Source organism: Triticum aestivum, chromosome 4D (genome assembly GCF_018294505.1).
Source record: "Triticum aestivum cultivar Chinese Spring chromosome 4D, IWGSC CS RefSeq v2.1, whole genome shotgun sequence".
NCBI classification, from domain to species: domain Eukaryota; kingdom Viridiplantae; phylum Streptophyta; class Magnoliopsida; order Poales; family Poaceae; genus Triticum; species Triticum aestivum.
The window spans coordinates 424,578,373-424,591,340 of record NC_057805.1 but is presented as its reverse complement, the minus strand read 5'-3'; positions in this window follow the sequence as shown (position 1 = coordinate 424,591,340).

Below are 12,968 nucleotides of genomic sequence, written 5' to 3'. Positions count from 1 at the left end.
AAGGTAAAAGCCTACGTCTAGTTGTGATGGAATTGATGGGGTTTCGATGACCAGGGAGCAAATACGCTTTGCCAGAGTCTCGAGTTGTTGTTTGTTGTTCCTGAACCGCCACTGGGTCATCCCCTTATATACATGGGTTGACGCCCGTCGGTTTACAGACTCCGAGGCCGGCTCATAATCGTGTCCGGCTCGGTCTCTGCTACGTATATCTTACAACACAAGTTTACATCTCAATGGCGGTTTGTGTCTACATGCCTTAAACCGGCTTTGGGCCCTGGGCCTTCATGGAGCATCACCGTCTATCTTCATGGGCTTCAGATACAGATGAACTACTTATGAAGTTAACCCGGCCTCTCTTGGCCAGTTTACGCCCAGTGGTAATATCCCCAAGAAGATCCGTTAGTAAAAGAAAGCAAATCACTACTATAAGTACTGTACCAAACAAATTCATATTTTGTTTTTGCATTATATCTACTGTATTCCAACTTTTCTATGGCAAAAACTCCTCAAACAAAACCATAGAGCCATCAAAATAAGCACACAACACAAAGAAAACATAATTTGGCAAAACAGAACAGTGTGTAGCAATCTGACTATTTTGAATACTTCTGAAACTCCAAAAATTCTGAAAAATTAGGACGACCTGATAAATTGTTATATTAATCTACTGCAAAAAGAATTAGCATTTTTCCATGCTCTGGTAAAAAATAAGAAATTTTTTCATGAGCGCAAAAGTTTCTCTTTTTCAGCAAGATCAAACAACTATCACTCAAGAACATCCTAAAGGCTTTACTTGGCACAAACACTAAATAAAACATTAAAAACACAATCATAACAGTAGCATAATTGTGCTAACACTAATGAATAGAAAGAAAAAAGCAAAAATAAATTTTATTCATTGGGTTGGCTCCCAACAAGAGCTATTGTTTCACGCCCCTAGCTAGGCAAAATAATTGTAATGTTGCTCACATGGAAGACAAGAATTGAAGCACAAAGAGAGCATCATCTAGTAGATGACAAACACATTTAAGTCTAATACTTCCTATGCATAGGAATTTTAAAGGAAAACAAGTTGTCAAGACAAGAAATATCTAGCATACGCAAAGGAGAGGAATAAAACATTGACAATCTCAACATAACGAGAGGAAATTTAATAACATGAAAATTTATACTACCATATTTTCCTCTCTCGTAATAATTGTATGTAGGATCATAATTAAATTTAATAATCACTACTGCAGGTTGCTGCTAACTCGACACTACGATCAGAGACCCTTCGACGAAACTGTGTGCGATGCCATAATCACAAACGATGGTGTAAAAAACTGTCAAAAAAGGTGCAAAACGTTTGCGATGGAGGATGCATCAAACACGGTTCAGATTTTAGTTGCGTGTGCGATGCAGGGCATACGGCTCAGCTCAATTAACTATTTACGATGAGGAGGAACAAAAGAAACAGTCTGCCACATGAAGGTGTGTGCGATGTACAGCCTTCGGTTCACTCGGATGAACTGTTTGTGATTAGACAACACAAAAGGAACGGTCAGCCAGATCAAAGGTGTGTGTGATATACAGCATGCGGTTCACTCGGATGAACTGTTTGCGTTAAGACATGAGAACAGAAACGGTTCAAATTAACAAGATGTGTGTGATACGAGGCAAACAGGTCTGTAATCGGAAACGTGTGCGAAGACCGATAACAACACAGCCGATTACTGCTAACAAGCCATGTGTGTTGTGAGCAAACGATTGCTGATATACAATTGTGAGTGATTGATGAAACATCACCGACGGGTTCCATTGTTTAGTCCGTGTGCGATGTGATTTTCTTTGTCCGCACAACATCTACACTCTGTCTATAGAGCATCAACATACATACCTAAAAAGACAGCATTGCATAACCAAATTAAGCATACAATTACACAAGTGACTACACACATAACATTTCCGCACACCAAAGTAAGAAATTACATGCATACTAAAGTAGGAGAAACGAGGATCTAATCATCTACTTATTGTCGCGACGACGCTTGCCATTGCTCTACTTCCGGCTGGATCCCTGGCCATTTTGGGGAAGGAGGCACTTCCTCATGTCAATGATCCGCCTGTACATGTCGTAGCTCGTGTACGCCTCCTTGACCGTGTACACGACGTGAGCTTTGTCGGGTTTCTCCATCCAGACCGAGTGCCAGGCACGCTTCTCCTTATTGCACGAATCCTTCATGTCTCTGTAGTAGGGGTTGATGATGGCCTCGGCGAGGTGAACCAGTGAGTCCTTCTCATGCTCTTTGCTGCCCCAGATCTTGTATTGGCCCTGGATGTCGACAAGATTCTGGCAGGCGATGCCCGAATTCTCGAGCGCCTTTACATCGTTGGTGATGTCCACCGTAGCGAACATGTAGTGGGGGCTGTTGACAAACCTGGCGAAACGCTCGCAAGGCCTTGTGGCCAGGCAGTAGTGGTAGACAAGGACGTGGTGGCGCATGCATATCTGGGCGACGACAACCTTGGGACGAGACCCGGCACGAGCGCGGGTGTACTCGAGGTCGAACCCGACCACCTTGTACTTCTCCGCGGCAAGCAACAGCTGCATGATGTGGATGGAGTGCTCCACCCAAACCGGGTCGTTGGTGTACACCACTGAGAGGTCCATGAACCTTCTGTGGGTATCCACCACGGCACGCATGGTGAACTACTACTAGTCGTCGGCAGCCGCTCGGAGCGCCATTGGAGCCGCGCAGGATAACCTCTAAGAATTTCTCAAGGTGGGTGTTCTTCTTGCAATGGTGGGGCGCGATCGAAAGGTTGAAGAGACACAACGATCAAATGGCTGCTGTAATAAATGGTGGCCCACCGGCCTGTAATCGTCACGTCTTGTCACGACGTTCATAGCGAAGGATTCCAGTGCACGCTTGACAACACCGCACCGCACACGTGGACTCGAAGAGGCACCAAATGTATTGTCGGTGAGCCTGTTCCCGTGCTACCGCGCTATTTTCGCGCAAGCTTCCCACCCGGCTAGTTTGGCCACGCGTCGGCTAGAAGAGGGACAAATCGTGGGCGTTTATTGGCAAAAAGCTTTGTAAAAACAAAGTGTGTGGAATGACTTCGATCATAAGTTTACCCACGGGTGATGAGGTCAAAGTTACACAAAAGGGTGATGATGGACACCCGAGTGTGATAATTAATTCTACGCTCTACAGTGCACACGGTGGAAGAAACCAACTGTGTGCAATAATGTGGAAGATCACAGTCGAGTTAGCTATACAGATCGTGTGATGTGAGATCGACAAGGTAAACTGATTCGAGAATGGTTAATAAAATCTAAGACCATTGCATATTAAGGTCGAAATAGTGCTAGCAATATACGAGTCTGTTACGATGCCATTTCAACGATTGTACCACAAAAGCTCGAAATGTTACAAGGTTCAAATTCAAGAGTTATATGGCTCAAATTCGAAGATTATAAGGTTCAAACTGATATTAGAAATGAAATTCAGCTCACCAACTGCAAACGCTCGCGTTGATTCCCTGAACATGGATATCAGAGAGGTTCAAACTAATATCACCGCTTCTAAGTCTGGTTTCGAAACCTCACAATTTTTGCAAAGGGGTCAGCCATTGAGAAGTCATGTATGGGGTTGGCACGATGACTTCCGATTACTTTGTCATCTGTAGTTCCAAAATGAAATTCAGCATTTTTGGAGCCTACTCCATTCTGCCACAGACACCGGCGCTGATCAACAAACCATTCATTTTTGCGGAATAAATGTAGGGCAAACCTCATTTCCTTCAGCACCCTTGCTCTGAGAACAAAGAACCTGGCGAATATAATCTCCGGTAAGGTCCCTCGGTAGGAGTTCAAAGTAATTTCCGAGAGATGCAGATCTAGGCATTCGGCGTGATTGTTATATTGTATCACATTATCCACCACTGGGCCTATTTATCTGGAAAAGAAGAAAACATGTTAGTGCCTACACGCAGTTTTGAACATTACTACAGGCCTATTTGGTTTGCAGGATTTGTAAAATGCACTAACATGCCATCTTCGATCTGACATGATTAACATGGGCATTTGATTACATTCTAGAAAAATGTAGCCTTCTTCACAAGAGGTTGGGGTGGATGAAAAGTTCCCTAAGAAAACTAGTACAGATGAATCCAAAGGAGAAATGCTTATTGATAGTAACCATATGGATCAAGCAACCAATATGGGGGGGCATGTATGTACTGAAATCCTCCAAAAGAACCTTCAGAAATCGTAGTACATTGTCATTGTGAACTTGGAAAAAGGTGTCACAAATTGAACTCCCTTATGGTTAACATTTAACAGGAAAGGAACATCACCTCGATATATAGCTTCTCCAGTCACGGAAAGCATCTCAGGAAACTGACAACTTGCTCCAGGTTGGGGCCGCTAGATTCTAGTGCCAAGACCTTCACTGTGTGTAGTTTCGGGGTCAAGCTTGTCGGAATCATTTTCTGAATGACAGACAAACAAACATCTTCAAAATTAGAAATAATATTAATTTGTAGAAGGAGAGGTAGAAGAACGTTGGCAGCGACCGCATATGCCCATCATCAAAAGTGAGCTACTAGAGTTGATCTAGGGCGGGGGATCGGAACCAGTCGTCAAGCTTGGCTCGGTCCTTGCCATTGGAACGGAACTTGCCCATTCTAAGGCCTTTGGTTGGGCCAAGGTGACTGCCGAGGATCTTGGCAAATGCATGCAAGCTTTTGTGATAGCCATGGCAGAGCTCGTGGGTGTCGATGAGGTCGAGAGGGCTGGAGTTCCATAGGGGGCACCACCGCCGGGAAAGGACGGTTGTCCGCGCCCCATATTTGATTGGGAGGAGGGAGATGATGACTCTCAACATATCATCGGGAAGGCTGCTGATGAAGTCTAGGCCTGCTGGAGTCGCTTGCGGTTCTAGCTCGCCCCGCCTCCGCTTGTTGGCAGCCCCGTTCTCCACCTCCGGAGTCTCCTTGTTAGCGGCGCTTTTTGATAGAAATGGGAGTACAGGGAATATTTAGTTAAAATAGGGCAATAGAAAAGTGTATTGGTAACTAGAAGTTATTAGGTGGGAATATAGTAAGAAAAGGGAATACAATTGGTTTCTCAAATACTACACAATTCATTTGACATTGCTGGGTAAGTCAACATGCAGATAGTTGAAAAGAAAACTTACTTCGAACAAAGTCTGGACGGATGATTTTGTCGGGGAAGTTAGCATATATCTCATGACCAGGCCCTTTTATGTGCAGTGCAATTTTAGTGCCAGCTTTCAGTACATAAAACTTTGCAATTTCTTTCCAAAAGCCAGTGCCAAAATAGGAGTCACCACGTTCATCAAGTCTTATAGTAGCAACGATTGTAAATCCATAGTTTGTGACATCCATGGAGCCTTGATCTATGTAAAGGCAAAAATTGTGCACTACATAATCTGTTGCAAAGCAAGGGATGTTCTGCAGAAAATGGTAGGACTGTTAAAAAAAATATGGTAACATGCAAATATGGGCCCAAATTGAAAGAACTGTACAACATTTGAAATCGAAGGACAAAACTCTATCATTAAACAGATAGGGTAAACATGATGTCATGGAAATATGAGAGTAATCGAAAGAACAATACATCATTAATTTGCCTAATATAGAAAGAAGAGGAGGAAAATCCCCTTTGACGTATATGGTGCATGTGGCACCTTTTATCCAAATGTAGCAATATTTAGAATATGTTCAGGAAAGTCGCCATGACAACCGATTTAGGGTGAGATTGAACATATCGCGCTCCTCAAGTTATCTGGTACAGTGAGATGGAATCTCTGGCGGAGGTCGCAAAGTCCTGAAGTGTCGACGCACTGTACATTCTATGAATGAAAGAAAACCCTCAAATCGGCTCGAATAAAAATGAATTCACGGCGATTTCCGCCGGGTGATTAAAGGAGGCAGATGAACTGGGATAAGAGATGAGATAATATCTCGTTAAATTAGTTACCTTGTCGTCCATGAGAAAGAACCCTCAGTACGGCAGATTCCCCAACCGAGCGGAGCTGGGTCGACCGCGAGCAGCGTCGAGAAAGTCGATGGCGATAGGTGGCGGCAAGCGGAAGTGGCAAAATGCGGTGGGCTTTGTCGGCAGCCTGGCGTCGGCGGCAGGCGTCGAGCTAAGTGTTTACCGTCGCGATAGGCGGTGCCATGGCATAGACGCGTAGGAGCTTGTGTAGGTGTGAATGGGGAACGTACCAAAGGGGCCGAGGGGGTGGCAGGCGGGGTGAGAGTTTTTGTGACGTGGGGATGGTGAGGGTTTTCTTTTTTTCTTTTTTTAATTGGGTGGTGAGGGTTTTCTGTCCCACAAAGAATTTTGGGGGCGACGGTTCGCTAGAGCGAACCGTGTGTGATTGACTCAGCAGGAAAATGAAAGTCATTGCACACGGTTCCTATTTTGGGAACCGTGTGTGGTTGACGTACTACCTCCGTACTGGTTTATTGGTCCCCCTTTGTAATTTTTACCAAATTTTGACGAAATATTTAACATACTCAGACATAGATAATAAGCGTACATGTACATAAGCATAGTTCAACCATAAGTACATAGTTCAAGCGTCATTAAGCATACTCAAGCGTACATAGTTCGATCCATCCCACATCTCATCTCACATGCGGACGGCACGATCCTGAAGCTTCTCCAGGTACTCGGCGTACGCGTCGTGCGCCACCCTGCGAGAATACTTTTGCTTGAAGGAGCCAAAGGCCCGTCCTCTTGCATGCGCCAGAACACTTAGATACGCGTCATGAAGCTTCTGGTTGCAAAATGGGCATGCATAGCCGTCGTTCCAGGTCCTAAAACGCCTGTTATGCATTCCCGCATAAAGCTCCCTCAGGATTTGCCTCTTGTACCTCCTCTGGCCATCTTCATCTTTGATGTCCACATCGTCAGACAGCACATATACAAATAGTAAAACAAATTTGGCATCAAATCACTGATAACATGCCGTGAAGTAGGATTAGGAATTTATGGCTATTTATTTATACATATCCAGAGATTATGGTTCGATTTTTAAGCAGACTCGTCTATGTACAGACCAATCTTGAAGAAAATAATGGCACAAACATATGTAGGTCATTCAAAATCAATTGTCAAGCCCTGGCTAGGAATTATTAGCACGAACACTAACCCTGGTCGGATTACTAGCAGAAATCATTTGTAGAGATGAAACAACTAATCACTTATCACCTGTACCATTCAAACAATCAATACACCACACGGATCTAATGAAACTTAATCAGATTTCATGGATTGGGAGAACATAACCATAGGATTTCTATTGCAAAAAGGGGGAGGCAGGAGTAACCAGAGAAACCCTATGATCTATTTGGCACATAAATTGGTATAGATGACTAACCAGCTGTCCGTCGTAGTTGGAGTCGTCGCCGGAGTGGTCGTCGGAGTCGTCACCGGAGTGCTCATCGGAGTCAGTGTGGAACTCCGCCTCCGGCTGTGGAAGCTTGACGCCGTCGACGACGTTAGGGTGCAGCGATAACTCGCTGGCGGTGACGGCAACCTCTGTCTCCATCTCCATGCCATTCTCCGGTGCTTTAGCAGCCCCGACGTCGCCACTCCCTCCGAAGGGGCGCTTCGGCGGCATCCTCATACACTGACGGCTTTGAGGACTGAGAACAGCGTCGAGGATGCAAGCGGAGAGACAGGATTGTGTGTGTAGCGAGGATGGGGGTGCGGCCGCTCGGGCCATTAATATGGAGTGGTGGGAGTTGTGGGAGAGAAGCGGGCAGCGGTCAAACTGATGGCTCGCCTCCCGGTGAGCCTGCGCACCGGACTGCCGGCACGCCTACCAAAGTTTCACACAGCTACTCGCACGCCTCCCGATGACACTGTGCAGCAAGCACGCCTCCACCAATTCACACACCTGCACGCACGCTTCCCCGTCTGCCTGCGCGGCGGACTGCTCGCATGCGTCCTGTCAACTCACGCCTGCTTGCACGGCACACGGGTCCCGCGGCGGCACGTATATTGTTTTTCTATTTGGATGATTAATGCTGCTCCTTTATTGCTTAACCGAAGCATGGCACTTATCCATTGTTGGTCTAATGCTCATGGTTCGAATAAATAATCCGTTTGGGATATTGGTTCCCAATTGTTAATAATCTCCCGTCTGTAATTAGATAAACATTACATCAAAACTGGTCTCAAATTTGACAAAAAAAAGGTACAATGCCACTTTGTATTGGTGTCCATATGACAACACGATAAGTTTCATGAACTTCAAATAAGTTTTGGATGTACTAGAATTTAAAAATCAAGATTCTCAATGTTTGAATTTGTTGCACGGGGAGTAAACATGCACCCAGTGAGACACATGTGTTTTTTTGCAATCCATTTAGGTGCACTGTCATGTGTGCATGTAGCTCAAATTTGATTTTTGCACATTATACCCGTAGAAAATCAATAAATCAATGAACTAAAACATCTTAATGATCTCTATGATTTTTTTGAAATTAAAATGTCCCTCCTTTGGTAACATGTATGTTCGCCGCAGGATAATTAATTTAATATGCATCGTAGTTGCGGTGGATTTGCGGTGTGTGGGTGGGCGTGTGCATCTAGGGGTGGCGGGTGGCTGGCAGTACACTATGAGTTGTGAGCCACTGTTTGGGTTGGCCGTTTTGTTAGGCATGCCGGTGCCACATCAGAGTCGTGAAATCGTTATTTAAAACATTACACAACCCTTTCATACATAAATGTTTTGGCCACATGCAGTCGATGGTTGTCCTACACGACACTCTATACTCGCGTGTGATGCTTTCTGTGGGCCGCGAGGTCGTCGTTCATCACTTTGACGAAGAGCCGACAGTGAGGTTAATTTGACCAGCAAGGTAGAATCTTTTGTTTGTGTTATGGTGGTATATAGTATGCGTCGAAGAGGTGGGAGGGGACTAGCATATATACTATACGTACGCGTCCGTGAACAAGTACACCTCACTCAGTTTCGGGACTTTTTGGTTTCCGAGGCACGTGCCACATCAAAATTGTGAAATTGGTTATTCAAACATCACACAACAGCTTTTTGGGCCACATGCATATCCTATCTAGGACACTCACGTGTGACGGTTCCATCTGTGGGCCGACGAGGCCATCATCGATGCATGCATGCATCACTTTGACCTACATCGGGAGAGGTTAATTAATTTCACCATCGATGAGGATTCTTTTGGGTTGTACATATATTACGGCAGGAGCATATAGTATGAGGTGAAGAGGGGGGAAGGGGACCATCATATGTAGTACGCTTGATATGAACCTCGCTCTGTGTGGGTGCATGGTTTACGGTTTTTGAGGCATGTGGCACATCAAAGTTGTGCATTTTGGGTATTCAGCATATATATGTTTGGCCCACATGTAAAGCGGTGCTGTTGTCCTCTCGCACCCACTTAAGCGGTTATCAGCGATATCGATGCTTTCCATCTGTGGGCCCGCTTGGTCCATCACTACTTTTTGCCTGACAACAAGAGAGGTTAATTTGACTTAGGAGGGGATTATTATTTTTGCTCTGGGATGACATGCATGATACAGTTTGAGCACACACACATGCATGTGTACGCATGAATCCCTCCCATCGAGTCGAAGTGGCTAGTACAGCGACACATCATGAACCGATCTCGCTCTGTGTGGGGAGCTAGTGTACGATTTTTGATGCACGCGCCACATCAATGTTGTGTATTCAAACATGCATGCATGCATCACCTCCATACATATGCATGTAGTGGTTGGCTTCGAACGGTACACTCCCTCGCGTGGTTATCAGCGACAAGCCTATATATTCGTGGACCCGCATGGACATCCATGATCACCTTGACCAACAACAAGATAGGTGATGTCTACTACACAACCTTCTTCTTGTAGACGTTGTTGGGCCTCCAAGTGCAGAAGTTTGTAGGATAGTAGCAAATTTCCCTCAAGTGGATGACCTAAGGTTTATCAATCCGTGGGAGGCGTAGGATGAAGATGGTCTCTCTCAAACAACCATGCAACCAAATAACAAAGAGTCTCTTGTGTCCCCAACACACCCAATACAATGGTAAATTGTATAGGTGCACTAGTTCGGCGAAGAGATGGTGATACAAGTGCAATATGGATGGTAGATATAGGTTTTTGTAATCTGAAATTATAAAAACAGCAAGGTAACAAGTAGTAAAAGTGAGCGTAAACGGTATTGCAATGCTAGGAAACAAGGCCTAGGGTTCATACTTTCACTAGTGCAAGTTCTTTCAACAATAATAACATAACTGGATCATATAACTACCCCTCAACATGCAACAAAGAGTCACTCCAAAGTCACTAATGGCGGAGAACAAATGAAGAGATTATTGTAGGGTATGAAACCACTTCAAAGTTATCCTTTCTGATCGATCTATTCAAGAGTCCGTAGTAAAATAACACGAAGCTATTCTTTCTATTCGATCTACCATAGAGATCATACTAGAATAACACATTAAGACACAAGTCAACCAAAACCCTAATGTCACCTAGATACTCCAATGTCACCTCAAGTATCCGTGGGTATGATTATACGATATGCATCACACAATCTCAGATTCATCTATTCAACCAACACAAAGAACTTCCAAGAGTGCCCCAAAGTTTCTACCGGAGAGTCAAGACGAAAACGTGTGCCAACCCCTATGCATAAGTTCACAAGGTCACTGAACTCGCAAGTTGATCACCAAAACATACAACAAGTAGATCACGTGAATATCCCATTGTCACCACAGATAAGCACATGCAAGACATACATCCAGTGTTCTCAAATCCTTAAAGACTCAATCCGATAAGATAGCTTCAAAGGGAAAACTCAATCCATTACAAGAGAGTAAAGGGGGAGAAACATCATAAGATCCAACTATAATAGCAAAGCTCGCGATACATTAAGATCATGCCAAATCAAGAACACGTGAGAGAGAGAGAGATCAAACACCTAGCTACTGGTACATACCCTCAGCCCCAAGGGTGAACTACTCCCTCCTCGTCATGGAGAGCGCCGGGATGATGAAGATGGCCACCGGTGAGGGATCCCCTCACCGGCAGGGTGCCAGAACAGGGTCCCGATTGGTTTTTGGTGGCTACAGAGGCTTGCGGTGGCGGAACTCCCAATCTAGGTTATTTTCTAGAGGTTTCTGTATTTATAGGAAATTTTGGCGTAGGTCTCATATCAGGGGGGTCTGTGAGGCGTCCACGAGATAGGGGGGCGCGCCCAGGGGTAGGGCGTGCCCCCCACCCTCATGGATGGCCCGGGACTCTTTTGGCCCTACTCTTTTACTCTGGGGGCTTCTGTTGGTCCATGAAAAATCATCAAAATTGGCACGTCAATTGGACTCCATTTGTATTCCTTTTCTGTAAAACTCAAAAACAAGGAAAAAACAGAAACTGGCACTGGGCTCTAGGTTAATAGGTTAGTCCCAAAAATCATATAAAATAGCATATAAATGCATATAAAACATCATAGATGGATAATATAATAGCATGGAACAATCAAAAATTATAGATACGTTGGAGACGTATCAATAGGTTACCATGGCGGATTCTTCATTTTGTTCGTGTTATCCTAGTATAGGTCATGGTGAGATTCAGACCTTAAGTTTGAGCGCATATACTATGCATGCATGCATGCATGAATCACTGTCGTTGGCTTGAAGTGTGGTGTAACATACATATGCATCATCAACCTAACCCTCACTCAGTGTGGTGATTTCTAGTTCGAAATCATGGTGCCACATCAAAGTTGTTCCATTGTTACTTAAAAACACACCTCTCCATATATATGTTTGGGCCACACACATGCAGTGGTTTTCTTCGGGGACTAGCTACTTGCGTGATTATTAGCGGGCTAGCCCATCTCCGGGGTTGCATGGACGGCCATCACTTTGACCAACAACAAGAGAGAGGTTGTATGGCCAAGGTGGATTATTCTTGCTCCGTTTTATGATCCATCTTGGTGAGATATGCCTCTCTGGCCTGCCGACTGAAAGTGTGTGTGGGGGTTGCTACTTCGCACTTTGCTAGGTGAACATCGGTTGGGGGGCATGCATTCATAGCTTAGGATTCCCTTCGTGCCGACACGAGGGGGGCTGCTAGCTACTTCGCACTTTGCTAGGTGAACCTTGGTTGGGGCGCATGCATTCATAGCTTAGGATTCCCTTCGTGTCGACACGAGGGAGGGGGGCTGCTAGCTACTTCGCACATTGCTAGGGTGAACCTCGGTTGGGGGGAGGGCATGCATTCATAGCTTAGGATTCCCTTCATGCCGACATGAGGGAGGGGGCTGCTAGCTACTTCGCACTTTGCTAGGTGAACCTCGGTTGGGGGAAGCATGCATGCATAGCTTAGGATTCCCATCGTGCCGACACGAGGGAGGGGGCTGCTAGCTACTTCGCACTTTGCTAGGTGAACCTCGGTTGGGGGGCATGCATTCATAGCTTAGGATTCCCTTCGTGCCGACACGAGGGAGGGGGGCTGCTAGCTACTTCGCACTTTGCTAGGGTGAACCTTGGTTGGGGGCGGCATGCATTCATAGCTTAGGATCCCCTTCATGCCGACACGAGGGAGGGGGCTGCTAGCTACTTCGCACTTTGCTAGGATGAACCTCGGTTGGGGGGCATGCATTCATAGCTTAGGATTCCCTTCGTGCCGACACGAGGGAGGGGGCTGCTAGCTACTTCGCACTTTGCTAGGTGAATGAACCTCGGTTGAGGGGCATGCATTCATAGCTTAGGATTCCCTTCGTGCTGACACGAGGGAGGAGGGGGGCTACTGGCTACTTCGCACTTTGCTAGGTGAACCTCGGTTGGGGGGAGGGGGCATGCATTCATAGCTTAAGATTCCCTTCGTGCCGACACGAGGGGGTGGGGGCAAGCAATACCATGCGCTTTGCGAGGGAGGTGCCACATCGAAGTTG